This window comes from Carassius gibelio, chromosome A24, assembly GCF_023724105.1.
Source record: "Carassius gibelio isolate Cgi1373 ecotype wild population from Czech Republic chromosome A24, carGib1.2-hapl.c, whole genome shotgun sequence".
Lineage (NCBI taxonomy): Eukaryota > Metazoa > Chordata > Actinopteri > Cypriniformes > Cyprinidae > Carassius > Carassius gibelio.
Genome location: NC_068394.1, coordinates 10,802,886 through 10,818,240, shown reverse-complemented (window position 1 = coordinate 10,818,240; position 15,355 = coordinate 10,802,886). Strand labels below are relative to the sequence as shown.

At 37.7% G+C, this 15,355-nt stretch overlaps 1 protein-coding gene across 1 annotated transcript in view; it reads right to left on the bottom strand.

The window, feature by feature from the left end:
* The window catches only part of LOC127946186 (contactin-associated protein-like 2), a 361,215-nt gene that overhangs the window by 105,300 nt on the left and 240,560 nt on the right, over positions 1-15,355 (bottom strand). The window lies entirely within an intron of this gene.

Genomic DNA, 15,355 nt, shown 5'->3' with positions numbered 1-15,355 from the left:
CAAAACCCATTCACAATTTAAGTTCCTCAATGTTTTTTCAACATGTACACCAAGTTTGGTGTGTATAGTGTTACTCTCCTCTGAGCAGTATGCATTAATTCACAGCTAAATGTAAAAAACAATCCACATTCAAATCAAAATAGCCGACTTTCTGTTGGTCGTAGCTGATGACTGTGAATTAGAAAGTTGTCCGTCTTGATAAGAACAATTTTTGTACTGAGTTTGGTGTCTGTAGCTAAAACTAACCCCCCCACTTTTGACAAAAGGTGGCGCTATAGAGTGCCTCTTCCACGCCCTCTTATGAAATTTTGCCAGTGTCTAGCTGTCTCTAATACTGATATGTGTTCTGAGTTTGATGAAATTCTAAGCATGTTATATGCCTCAAAATCACCTGAGAAGTATTCCAGTTTGACATGTTGCCACGGCAACAATATTTTTAGATATCAATATCCCCCCAGCAGATTTATATCGGCTGTGTTTTAACATTATTCTGATGAAGTTTGAAGCAAATCGAGTAAAAATAAGATGCTGAATTCAAAGCATTTTGAAAATGACACACTTCCTGCTGCCACTTGGTGGCGCTATAACTTTGACTCCTAATAGTCACATATATGCGATCGACATCATACAATGAATAATCTGATGAAGTTTGATTAAAATTAGGAAATGTATGTGGATGGTATTAGACACTTCCTGTTTCTCATTTCTCGCCATAATTTCAAAGCCTCGCCACGAGCAAACCGTTTGAGATATCAAAAATCCCCTGGCAATTTTTCATCCCCAATGTCTTGAGATCATGTTGACCGAGTTTGGCGGCAATCGAGTAAAAAACCTATGACAAGTATTTCAAATTCCAGAGCATGCGCTTTTTACATAACTCTAAATAGCTGACTTCCTGTTGGGCGGAGCCTATGATATGCAATACGAAAGTTGTTCGGCACGATGAGATCTATATGTGTACTGAGTTTCATATTAATACGTGCAAGTATGTGTGAGCTATACATCAACATTTATAACTGTGATCCAGGGGGCGCCGTAGAGCCCCTGTGCCACGCCCAGGTCTCAGCCTCTGCAGGCTCCTTCAGGCCACAGATTCCAAAGTGTGCGCAAATTTTCAAGAGTTTTTGAGTATGTTAAGGACCCCAAAAGCCCCCACAACTTTGACGACAAATATGAATAATAAACCCCAAATAGCCAACTTCCTGTTGGGCGGAGCCTATGATATGCAATACGAAAGTTGTTTGTATTGATGAGTTCTATATGTGTACCGAGTTTCGTATGTCTATGTGCAAGTATGTATGATATATGGCCCTCCATATTCCAGGGGGCGCTGTAGAGCCCCTGTGCCACGCCCGTGTATCAGTCTCTGCCCGGCCCTAATGGCCGCAGGTTCCAATGTGTGTGCCAATTTTCAAGACTTTTTAAGCATGTTAAGGGCCCCAAAAGCCCCCGAAACCTTGAAGAAAAATAATAATAATAAATAATAATAATAATAATAATAATAATAACAAATAATCCTAAGGAAAACAATAGGGCTCTCGCCCTCCAGGCTTGAGCCCTAATAATAACAAATAATCCTAAGGAAAACAATAGGGCTCTCGCCCTCCAGGCTTGAGCCCTAATAAACGGAGCAATTCCAAGAGGGTCCTCACACCATCGGTGCTCGGGCCCTAATAATAATAAACAAAGCAGATACAAGAGGGTCCTCACACCATCGGTGCTCGGGCCCTAATAATAAACGGAGCAGATACAATAGGGTCCTCACACCTTCGGTGCTCGGGCCCTAATAAACGAAGCAGATACAATAGGGTCCTCACACCTTCGGTGCTCGGGCCCTAATAATAATAATAATAAACGGAGCAATTCCAAGAGGGTCCTCACACCATCGGTGCTCGGGCCCTAATAAACGGAGCAATTCCAATAGGGTCCTCACACCATCGGTGCTCGGGCCCTAATAAACAACAACAAAAATCATACAGATTCGGAAAGACATGAGGGTGAGAAAATGACAACAGGATTTTAATTTCTGGGTGAACCTTGGTGAATCTTTTTAAATAGAACTGGCAGTGGGGAAGGAAAGAACACCAGACACAGGCCAAGTCAGTAAAAACGACAATAAATGATTCACAATAAATTTATGATAAAGGTAAACAGAGAGACCTCAGATTCAGTACTTTTGCCATAATACCTGTCAGGCCACAAATCACAGAAAAGCCCAGGAACATAACAGTACGAGGAACATTCTTTATTTGTTGAACAAATACAAAAGCCCCAGAGCAATATCTAGGCTTGAACATAAGGTCAGACCTTCTTTCACAAGTATTTATTTTGTGTTGAAAGTACAATTATGGATAGTTCAATGAAGGACCTTTAACACCAATGGAAGATTTCTATGTAACAAAAGGTTCTTTATAATGAGAAAAGGTCCTTCATATTATTAAAATATATTTCACACTAAGAAAAAATTTATCTTTTAAGAACTAAAAATAGAAAGGATCTTTGGGGAACCCAAAACTTTTATTTACAGTATAAGAACATGCAGTGCAGCTCAAACAACAGTAGATCTTCTCATAAATACACAATGCTCAGACCATCCTCTCTCATGAACCTGAGTTTTTTTTCTTTTAGGATGATAGATTCCTTAAAGCTTTAAGATATCGTCAAGGGTTTTCATATGGATGAAGGGTGCAACATCACTGGGAAGCAGCCAGATTGGATGCAGCATCCATAAATTTCTCCCTGGCAATCAAATACTCCAGTCAGATGACAACCCTGCAAGGAACTCACCATCTCTGAGCCATCAGAAATTTAAAAGTGCCTTCTGCAGGTCAAACTTGTCTATGCAAGCAAACCAATCAACAGAAAGCAGATTCCCTGAAGATAAAGGATGACTAAACCAATCGAAAACTGTCAGCACATCGCCTCTACTGACCAAAACTCTTCGCCGTCTTGGACTCTGAAATGTAGTTTGCCCTTGGCCAAAAAGAAAACTATCTGAAGAAGAAAACAGAATGATGGTAGACTATGGTTTGGGATTGGCGTAGACTGCAGTAAACTTTGGTAGCTTTCTGTACAAATCAATATCTGAGGCAGAATCATCCAGAAAACAAGAGTGAGTGATGTGGGAAAAAAAGATAAACGATCAAAATTCAGCTCCTTTTTTTCATGAACTCAACTGAAACAAATAAATGCATAGGAAGAGGCAGGACAGATAGTGCCTTCTAAAAACATCACTTGGAAGCTCTTCATACCAGTACTGCATGTCACAACCCTCTACATAGGTCCTAAAAAACAGGACATCACAGCCACAGCAGTTTCCAGAAACATTTCTTTGGATTTAAACTCATGTAAAACATGACTGAAAAGCAGCGTTGTTATAAACAACTAAAACTTAAACTATGAAAAAAGATTTATAAAAATTAAATAAATAAATAAATTAAATAATAAATTAAATAATAAATAAATTAAATAATATTAATAAGAAAAACTATGAAAAGTACAAATGTTGCTAAATGAAATAATTTTAAGTACTAAAATGACTGAAACTAAAGCCAAAAATAAATAAATAAATAAGCAAATAAATTAGTGGTGGGCCGTTATCGCCGTTAACATGCTGCGTTAACATGAGACTCTTATCGGGCGATAAGAAAAATATCGCTGTTAATCTATTCTCAAAGTTGAGTTGGGAGCTGGGTCTATACTAGGCGAGAAAATAAATACATACATAAATAAAAAAAGCACATAAAACATTGCATAAAAAATATTAATAAAATAAATAAAAAGGATAACAGAAATAAAAGCTAATTCAATATATTAATAAATACTAATATAATAGTATCTAAATGAAACAAAATCTAACAGTACAGAAAGTTCAGGTGAACAATCAGTTGACTTATTTTACTTTGTTCCTAGTGACTTTGTTCCTAGTGCACAAACTAATTATTTAATGACTTCACAATAATGCAACAAGGAAATGTAAGGGGGCAGCACCCCTTCCAAAATGAGCCAAGCGTTACTATCTCCATCATTGGTTTTAATAAGTAGAAAGTAACAAGCTGTCCTCATTAGTGGTTTTTCCCTTATGTTGTTGTCTCATACTTCATTATTATTAAAAATTATGCATGCTTTATCTCAGTGTTTTTTAACTGTGTACAGAAGCACTGAACAGCACACTAGATTCCACTACTGAATAGTCTTTGTTGTGCTGGATTCACTCAAAGTCTAGAAAGTAATTGTTTTTAATACAGCAAGTAAATGTAAAATACTGGAAGTAAAAATCAGATTTTTTTCAAGAATTCCAAAGAACAACATTTATTTGAAATATTATATATATATATATATATATATATATATATATATATATATATATATATATACACACACACACACATATATATATATATATATATATATATATATATATATATATATATATATATATATACATATATATATATATATATATATATATATATATATATATATTAGGGGTGTAACGATACGCGTATTCGTATTGAACCGTTCGGTACGACGCTTTCGGTTCGGTACGCGGTACGCATTATGTATACCGAACGGTTCGTTGGAGTAATTAATTATATTTGGAAAAAAAAAAAAAAAAAGAGAGAGATAGAAATATAATGATATGCGTTCAACAAGGTAGCACAATAACCCAAACAACGTAACAGGCAACGCCCCTGACACTCCCGAAGAAGAAAAAAACACCATCTTATATGTTTATGTTAGGCTACTCAGCAGGCGCTCGCTCACTCAGTACGCGCTGAAGGCTCGTTGCAAAATAGCCAATGCGTTTAACAGACTAGAAATGAGAAGATCCCCCAATAACCAACAGGTCTGGTGTTTGGGTGCACTTTGGATTCCCTTTAAGCTATAATGGTGATGGCAAGAGAGTGGTGGATAAAAAAACAACGGTATGTCGCATCTGCAACATGACAGGGTACACCAGCGGGAATACAAAAAAAAAAAAAAAACACCAGCGGGAATATCTGGGATATATGCGTCAGTACTATCTGGGAAAAGACGAAAAAAAGGAGAAACATGCACGCAGCAAACTATCCCTGCAGCATTTAGACACTATAGCTTACAGGGAATCCAACCCAAACACCAGACCTGTTGGTTATTTTAGGATCTTATATTTCTGGTCTGTTAAATGCATTAGACATTTTGCAACGAGCCTTCAGCGCGTGCTGAGTGAGCGAGCGCCTTAGGGGCCGTTCACATATCGCTCCTAAAAACGCGTGGAAAACGCTAAGCGCGTCTTTCTCCTCCTTTCCAAAGCGCTCGGGCAGAAGCGCTCATGAGGCGTCTGTCTTTGCTAAGCAACAATGACGTGCTCTCTCCATGAGACGCGGAAATTTCAGCGAAGGATAAATGGATTTGCAGCTCTAAAAATCGCTTGCAGTAGCTCTGCTACTAAATTTATTTCAAAATTGCAATCCATATACAACTATGATCAGCTGTTCCTTCATCTTGGCTGAGCTCTCAACCTTGTTACAGGAAAGGATGAAGCTGATTGGTTGGTTCTTGTCACATGACCCGCGGTGCGCTTGCGGCATTCTGAAAAGTTGAGATGTTTTTACATTTTGCTGTATCTAAAACGTATCGAACCGAACCGAACCGAACCGTGACATCAGTGTATCGTATCGAACCGAACCGTGAATTTTGTGAACCGTTACACCCCTAATATATATATATATATATATATATATATATATATATATATATATATATATATATATTGTAACATACAGTAAATGTCTTTACTGTCACTTTTTATCAAAATATAAAAAAAAATTATTTCTTTAAAAAATATTTATTGCAAACCTTTTATATTTTTTTGTGTTTTATATATACAATCATCTAGATAGTGAGAGTGATTTTGAGAGACTGAAAAAATTACATCAACAACTCCACCAAAGAAACCTCAGGTAAAGCTTCTTGTGATAAGTACCTAGAGCTTTTTGAGAGACTCCTTTAATGAAGCCACAGGGTCAAAGAACACTTTTATAATCTAAAGTCATTCTCAACAGGCACTAACACCGCAATGAATCATGCATAGCTACTTCGTTACTGGTCTCACAGGGGTGCTGAAATAACCCTTTATGAAGCTTTCAACCTACTCGACCCCCCCCCCCCCCCCAATAGAGTGAAATCCAGTTTTCAGGGAAGAACTCTAGCGATCACATGACAACACTTTAACACTTTACATAAAACTATTTATTTAAAAAAATAATAAATTAATTTGTTGAGGAAACCGTTTTTATTTGTTAAAATTCATTACTTCCAGCAATGATTAAAGGGATACTTTAACCAAAAATTTATGATCATGTCAACGCTTCCTCACCCTCATGTTGTTCCAAACCTGTAAGACTTACATTCTTTTGTAAAACACAAAAAAATATGAATTTAGTTGTTGTTTCTCTATTACAATGAACAACAATGTGCTTTCAAACATAAAAAAGACAAAAAAAAAAAAAAACGCAATAAGCTATGATAAAAAAATGAACCTACCATTTTGATAACATTCTTCAGTTCCAATATTTCGAAGTAAACTTTCATTTGATTCACTTTGATCAAGAAATCTACCTGTTCCCACATGCAAACCTTTATTTAGATGCAGAAGTCTTGTCACTGCAACTTTCAAACTCTTACATTAAATTATAAAAGCCTGTTACTTATATATAAACCAGAGAATTAGATCCAACAAAATCCAAACAAGCATGCAGCAAAAACAAGCGGACAGATTGTCACAATACACATGTTGCTTGTGTCTATCAGAAAGAGAATAATATGAAATTTAACACTCTGAATGTCTCTCTTCTTCAAGATAAGAAATTGCTCACAGACACGTTCGCAGTGAAAACTGCATGCTTCAAGGTGATATACTGTAGGATGGAACCGACTCCTGTAATGGCGTCTAAAACACAATTACTCAGTGACCGAGATGTTGTCCTTACAGATCATACGCTCTTACTGCAAGGGTGCAGTATTTCCATAAATCTAAAGATTACGAATCATATTCCAGTATTCCTGGATGCTTAAAGCCACTCTTTGGAACTTGTTACTGGGAATAACCTTGTCAAACGAGCACTGAGTGACTTAGTGCGCATATATTCAGTCATCCTGAGCAGGAGACAAAGAACTGCCTAGCACAAGGTCATGCATAAACATTAGCTATATTTCTGGATAATAAGAAACAGGCCTTGGACTGGTGGACTTTTTATCCCTAAGGAAAATATTCCCTGATGAGAATACCCTTTATGTTCACGTCAGTAAATAGAAATCTCCTTGAGTTGCCATTGAAGGTGACATTGGAGTGAAAGGAGAGAAAATGTGAGGATTATTGCCTTATGACATAAAAGAACAACTACTGTATGACCGAATCAGAGTTGAATGAAACGCCAGTGGATTTCTAAGAGAAAATGGTCATGATTGGGTAATGTGCCAAGAACTACAGACAACATGAAGCATGACCTTCTCTCTGCACTGACATCACATCTTCTCAGTTATATCCCCCCGCTCCCGAGAAGAAGGAAATGAAGAGACCAAGCTTATTGTGATGAAGTATAGGGCCTTGTGGGTGACAGCATTGGGAAGATTGTCTCTGCCAGCTTGCAGCCAGCAAATACATTTTATCCGACCTCTCGACTGCAACTGTACTTTGAATATCAGTCTTACGCTCATCAAAAAGAGTTCCTTTTCTTTTCAGTCTCCCATGACTGGATTTTAATTTTTCAAAGGGACATTAAAAGTATGAATGAGAGCTTCTGAATCTCTGAATATAATAGATGTTCTCTTCATCTGTCTAGTGAATTCACCATTGGCTCCACTGAATTTCTCGGTTCATGCAGAGTTCAAATCTGTAGTTTTTGTATTAGCACAAGGAGTTCAGTTGTCTTTTCGAGTGACAGGGTTTGATTAAATCTTGGTCTTGGTTACGTATGGTAAGCCTTGTTGAATGAGGATGTCACGCCGGTGACTGATGAATTGGGATATAGTTTCTACAGACCAATCTACTTTAAGTGTAAACTAAAACTTTAAGTGTGCACATTGGCACTCAACTATTGCATCCAGCTGCAGCTGATCACAGCATGAATATAAGAAGGCAGCAGGTGCAATGCATACCAGGTTTTCGCTGAGGAGCTGAGCCAGTGTCCTGGCGACTCTGTTGTGGTACAGCAGTCGTGGCGATGGGACGTGACGTCTCCTTTCACTCCTTCAGGCAATGAGGGTTACCATGCGTAACTGGGATGTTCCCTTTCAGTCGGTCATTCTCAACATCATGTTGGTGACCAACGAATTGGGATCCCTACTGCCCCATCCAGTGCCCTGTGCGAGCTGCCTCTGAGGTGATTGTAACCCTCTTGGAAGGCAGAGGCCTTCCGGGGAAACACAGGCTCTTAGGCTATACCATGGACTATACACATATGAGTACTGCTTAGGTACTTAGGTACAGATTCATCGTGAAGGCCTGGTACTGGATATTCCGCCACATCCAGCTGCCGAAGGTGAATGAGGATTTCAACAGGGTCTACAGTACGGACACTCTGGAACAGTTTTAGCAAGCCAGCACTAACCGGTGCCTCTCGGTACCACTACCTATTTGAGGTGAGAACACAGGATACTGGATCTACACGAAGGCTATAAAATTTAGCGAAGGTGTTGGGGGTTGCCCAGCCCAGACAATACAAATATCAGCGCCTTGCCTTGCGTTAGAGATGGCATTCCCCATCTGCCGGCCTCCATAACAGACAAAGAGCTGTTCTGAGGTCCTGAAGCTTATTTTCTGGTCTACGTAGCATCTTAAGGGACTCAACGGGAAGTTGTGGCCTAATGGTTAGAGATTCAGAATCATAATCCAAAAGTTGAGGGTTCGAGTATTGGGGCAGCAGGAATTGTAGGTGGGGGGAGTGAATGTACAGTGCTCTCTCCACCTTCAATACCACAACTGAGGTGCCCTTGAGCAAGGCACCGAACCCCCAACTGCTCCCAGGTTGGTGCAGCATAAATGGCTGCCCCGTGCGCCAGGTGTGTGTTCATGGTGTGTGTGTTCACTGCTTTGTGTGTGCAATTTGGATAGTTTAAATGCAGGGCATGAATTCTTAGTATGGGTCACCATACTTGGCTGTATGTCACGTCACTTTTTTTCACTTATTGCTCGGACTGGACAGAGCAAAGCCAGGGCTGGGTCTGCCTCCTCTTGGGGCAGCACTTGCAGGTTCACCACATTGTATTTGAAGGGAGTTGTGGGAACCTTATGCACGTAGCCGGACCGGGGCCTCTGGATTACCTGGGAATCAGCCGACCTAAACTCTCGGCACAAATCGTAGACCAAAAATGTTTGGAGTTCCCCTACCCTCTTGATGGAGGCCAGTGTAAGCAGGAGCAGAGTTAACAATGAAAGAAACTTTAGCTCAACTGAATGCAAAGGCATGAATGTAGAGTAGAATGTAGAATCCTTTCTCACTTCTCAGGTAACCATGGTTTTTTCTCAGTACTGAAAGCTAAAGAAAATGATTTACAATCACTTAAAATCACAATACAGGATGGTGGATGAAATTATGATATATATTAAATTTAGCATGGATGCATTAAAGTGGTCAAAAGTTACTGTAAAGAAAATAATTGCCGTCCTTTTGAACTTTTTATTCATCAAAGAATCCTGAATAATGTTTCATGTCTCTTGTAACATAACATTAAGCAACACAACTATTTTTACATTTTATAATATAAATGGTTCTTGAGCAGCAAATCAACATATTATTCATATCAGCAAATTAATGATGCTGTGACAATGAAAATTCAGATTTACCATTACAGGAATAAATGATATTTTAAAATACATTAAAATAGGAAACAGTTATCCCCCCATCCCCCTTTTTTATCAAATAAATTTACATTTATTCACTAGCTGATGCTTTTATCCAAAGCGACTTACAATTGCTACATATGTCAGAGGTCGCCCGCCTCTGGAGCAACTAGGCATTAAGTGTCTTGCTCAGGGACACATTGGTGTCTCACAGTGGATTCGAACCCGTGTCTCTCACACCAAAGGCATGTGTCTCATCCACTGTGCCAACACCAACAAAAAATAAATGCAGCCTTGGTCAGCATAAAACCCCCATACATGTAAAAAAAAAAAACAACAACAAAAAAAAAAACATGTAACATAAAATACATGTAACATAAACATACTTGTAAAAAAATAATAATTAAAAAAATTCTGTGGTCAATAAAATAGTTTAGAATTATTTCATTATTAAATATGGTATATTTAGATTTCTATATAATCATGTATATGTTCATTAGTAAGAAATCAATTGTGAGTCTCCCATGTTTCCTTTCACCACTCCATACTCATTCCAGCATGTTACAACCCATCAACTACTCTGACAGCATACAGTACACAACATTGCTACAAAGCGCACGTGGTGTTTTCACAGAGCCACTTGAGAAGCGGATGAAATGTTGTTTAGAGTCAAAGTTAACTGAATCACACTGTACTGAATGAATTCTGCATCTTGACAGCTGTTGTTGCCATGAGGTGATATATACATGTGTAATTTTCTCCCAAAATGTACTTTGGCAGCAGGGTTGTCATAATACACAGGCATCATGCTGTTCCCAAACACCAAAATTAGAATGGGTTCTCTTTAATTTGTTTTTCCCCAAGATGTGTTACAGTTCTTTTTATGCAACAGTAATATGGCTAATGAAGTTGTAGTTTCAGCCATCTTAAATATACACTAGTGATCCTGATCTGTTTCCACAGTAAATAAACTCTGCAGGAGATGAGGGGTGCACCCTGTGGCATTCTGTCAAATTATAATAATACAGCTCTCAAACAGAACCACAAAGACAAACAAAACAATCATACACCATGAATGCATGTATAGAGAAGGTTTTATCAAAGATGAGCAGGGGGAAAACATTTTAAATATTCTCATGTCTTCAATCTCAACTGCTTTTGCCTGTTGAGATCGGTAAAAAAAAAAAAATGCTCATAGAATTTCAAATGAGAGCATTTTTTCCCTCACATTCGACAGCCGCTTTACCCAAAGCACTCATTTATTTTAAAGTATACATTTATTTGCATGTGTATTCCTTGGGTATCACACCTACTATAAATACGGCAGGTAAAAACAGTTTACATTTATACTTTTACTTATAAAAAATTATAACAAAAAATAACACATAACATATAAATAGCATCATTTTGATGACTATATACAGTAGATATACATATAAATATTTTACATTGACTAAAATATTTGAAAACATAATATACATTATACAAAACAGATATTATTATTATTATTATTATTAAACTATATTATTGTTTAAAAATCTAAAAATAAAAATTTTATTACTAATTTTGTGTGCCATGCATATTTATAGAAACACTGATTTTTTTTATGTAAAAAGACAAAAATACAATGAAAATTGAAAAAAATTAAATGGAAAATAAAATAATAAAAAACATACATCTATGACTGTAAATGTCATGATGATTTTTTATCATCAAATATATATATTTTTAATTGTAATGTACAATATACATAATTATATTATGGAAATAATTTAAAATACCATAAAAATCATCAATTCTAACAGTAGTAAATCTACTAATTTTGTGTGCCATGTACATCTTAAGGAATATCTCACTTAATATTTGATGCTCATTTAATGTGGACCAAAAATGTGGAGACAAAAGCTCAAACAAAGTATCAAACATAATTCAAACAAATTCAGAACGCAAATCCTTTCCTCTGTACCTCTGTGTAAAGCTTTTAAGCATGATCTGAAGTCCTGCATAAATTTAAACTGTGGTATGACTTCAAGACATGTCTCATGAAGCACTTTAGTGATCACCGCACACAAGACACTGCATTCTCCAGATCCTCTGAGGACCACACAAAGGAGCAAAGATTCTACCATCACATTTTCCATCAGCCATGCCTGGGGCCAGCTCTGTGAGACTGCTTTTACACTCATCTCTTGGGCCAACAACACTGCAGTGCTTCTGTTGTATGAAGCACATAGTGATTCGGGGACCTAAGCAGCAAATCGCATTTGATCCAGATACAGTATATCAAGGTGACCTAAATGTTAAAATGGGATATTTGGGCTCAATCTATCTCTGCAGCTGCATTACAAGTACTGTAGACTTTGACATGGATACACCAATGTAACTGCCAATAATTCCAAAAATTCAATACAGTGGGGTCCAAAAGTCAGAGGCTACAATGAAACAGTTTCAGGATTTTAACAGTTACGAATTATTATTTTTCTTTTTAAGGACATGTTTAATTAACCTGTTATGTGAATAATATCATTTTATAATCAAATAAATAAATAAACAAGACAGAAAAAAAAAGAAATTTAAAAATAAATAAAACAAAACAAGACTGACTGATTAAAGTAGACTACCTTTACACAAAAAATGCAAAACACTATGTAGAGGTACAGATGGGCCCTTCAGCAAATGTGATCATTACTTCAAAGTAGACAGTGCGGTTGGGGAGATGCATTAGAAGGAATTTTATACTTGCATTTGTTTCCCTGCACTGGAGATAGACAATGGTCTGTGAACAATAACGTGAACACTCAGCAGAGACAGACCTACAGGAGAGAACAAAGCAATGCCATTCATTTTAAATTCCAGATCAGCACATCCCATCTGCGGAACATGGAATAACCTTGTGATGGGTCATTGATCTTCGGAGCTGAAAACAGAACGAGAGGCATTTCAAACCTACAGGTTTTTCTTTTACAGGAATTATTTTCTGAATGAATGAAATCAACAGCAGAACTGCAACCATCAATCAAACGGGGACCGCAATCTGCTTTGAATGGCAGCCTTTTTGCGTAATTAGGAGACCGAGAGCTCTTGAGAAAAGGCTTTTTTTCTTTTCTTCTCCTCAGTCACTCACATACACACACTTGAACACCCCAGTATGCTCATAGAACTGTGACTCCCCTCACTTCCAAGTGCATCTGCATGAATGCATGAAATGCCTCACCCATCTGCATCAGCGATATATTCAAGAAACATATTTCACAGGACTCATCAAATTCTCTGACGACTGAGCCGAGGGACATAACAATGCAAATCTACTTGAGTGAAGGCTTAGGCATGCTGGAATGCTCAGAGGCTGATGGAGCAAGTGGTTCTGTTCAAACAGCTTAAGAATACATGGATTTTGTGCTTTATTAGTGTTACAGCCCTGCCTATTTTTCTCTTATTTTGGTTAAGGTTGCAGGTTCCTCCTGGATGGGCGGGATTCCAGTGTTAATTATTGGCACCTGTGGCACCCTATTTAAGAGGCTCATGGAGCTGTGATCACTCTCTCTCATTTTTGGTTTGTTTGTTTGAAGAGTGGGTTGATATTTTGTGTTCACATTTGTTTTCCACAACTCCACAAACCCAATTTCTAACAGCTATTTGATTTGATTCATTGGTTATTCTTTAATACTTTGACCCTAGACATTATTTGATTAATTTGAAATAAATTTATAACTGTATTGAAACCTATTTTTGTCTAAGTGCCCTCTTTATGTTGTGACTTTGAGCCGGGTCGTAACATAAATTGGGGGCTCGTCCGGGATCAAATTCTTGTTTGAAGTTGGGGTTTTGTGACTTGTTTTTCAAGTTTTTTGAGAGTGGAGCATGGAAAAGGTTCATAGTTATTGGATTAATAGAGGACTCCGGTTAGGTAGAGTGGTCCAGCTGGGTTGCTAGTCAATCCTTCCAACGGAGCACTGTTTGTTTTGTTAGTTTGTTTTGTTAGTTTGTTATTTTTGAAGGTATCCCGGGTGGAGATTTAATCTCTGTTGGGGGTGCGCTATTCAGGGCCTGGTTTTTACCAGGTGACATGAAGTTCAGCGTTTAAAGTGGCCCCGAGCCTGGTAAGCCTTTGAAGATTAGAGAGGTTCGTTTTTTTTGTTTGTGTAGTGTTTTACCGGAGTGGTTCTCTAGTATCCATGCCAATTGGTGTGGTACTTTGAATCAATGGCTAGTGTTGGGAACTTGTGAAATTTATTTTGTTTGTTTGCTTTTGAGAGAGCATTTTTTTTCATCCCCACTTTCTTCAAATTGGTAAGTAATTTTACACCAATAACAAACGTAGGGAGTCAATATACTAATTAACATGCAGTTTCGTGGTAGCTACCTCGTTGAATATTGTCAGCAGTTCAGGAGTGATTGCGTGACTTATGAATTAATCTCTTTTTGTAAGAGTATTATATTGTTGGCATGCTACTTGCGGAGAGGGTTTTGTTAAACCTTTGTATTCGTTCTCCATAGAGAAGATAAGGGGACTGATTCTGATTTGTTAATCTGATTTGTTGGTGTAGATTAAATTACCATTAAGTAACTTTGTGGAAATGGAGTTGTGTATAAGGTAAATTTTTTTTTTTTTGGTGGAGTATATTTAAAGGATATTGTTCTGATTCGTGTGAACTCCTAAAGTGGCTACTTGTTTGAAAACTTAGAGGTTTTTAGCAATGGCTTCCAATGTGGAAGAATTTCTAAAAGAACCTTCAGAGGAAGCACTTGAGAAGTGCACTAAAGAGCAGCTTTTGTTGGTTGCTGCTCATTATAATATAGAGCTCACTAAAAGTGATAAAAAACTTAAGGAGTCTATCTTAAAGAACTTGAGGGGCACTTTAGAGGAAGAAGGAGTTCTAGTTGCAAAGTTACATGTTCCAAGTAACGTTGACAGTGAAGTAAAGCTAAAAGAGATGGTGTTACGAGAAAAGGAGTTAGAATTGGAGGCAGTGAAGTGTCGCTTAGAACATGATAGAATAGCTTTGAAAGAAAAGGAGTTGCACAGAGAACTTGAGTTGAGGAAATTGGAGGGCCAGGAAAGGGAGCGTGAGCGTGCCTTTGTCCTTAAAAAAATGGAGTTAGAGTTGGCAGGTAGGACACCTGAGGGTCAGCCCCCTGTTTCACCTTTTGTAGTACCTTCAGAGTCTTCTCAAAGTGTAGGGCAAGTTTTTGATATTGGTAAGCATATTAAAATGGTTCCTCCATTCTCTGAAAAAGAGGTAGAGAAGTATTTCTCCCACTTCGAGAGAGTCGCTACTTCATTGAAGTGGCCAAAGGATGTTTGGACGTTGCTTTTACAATGTGTGCTTACAGGTAGGGCTCAAGAGGTTTATTCATCACTTAGTTTAGAACAGAGTGCTGTGTATGATACAGTTAAAACTTCTATTCTTCATGCTTACGAGCTAGTACCTGAAGCATATCGGCAACGTTTTCGAAATTACATCAAAAGTGATAGGCAGACGTTTGTGGAATTTGCGCGGGAAAAGGAGAACATGTTTGTTAGGTGGT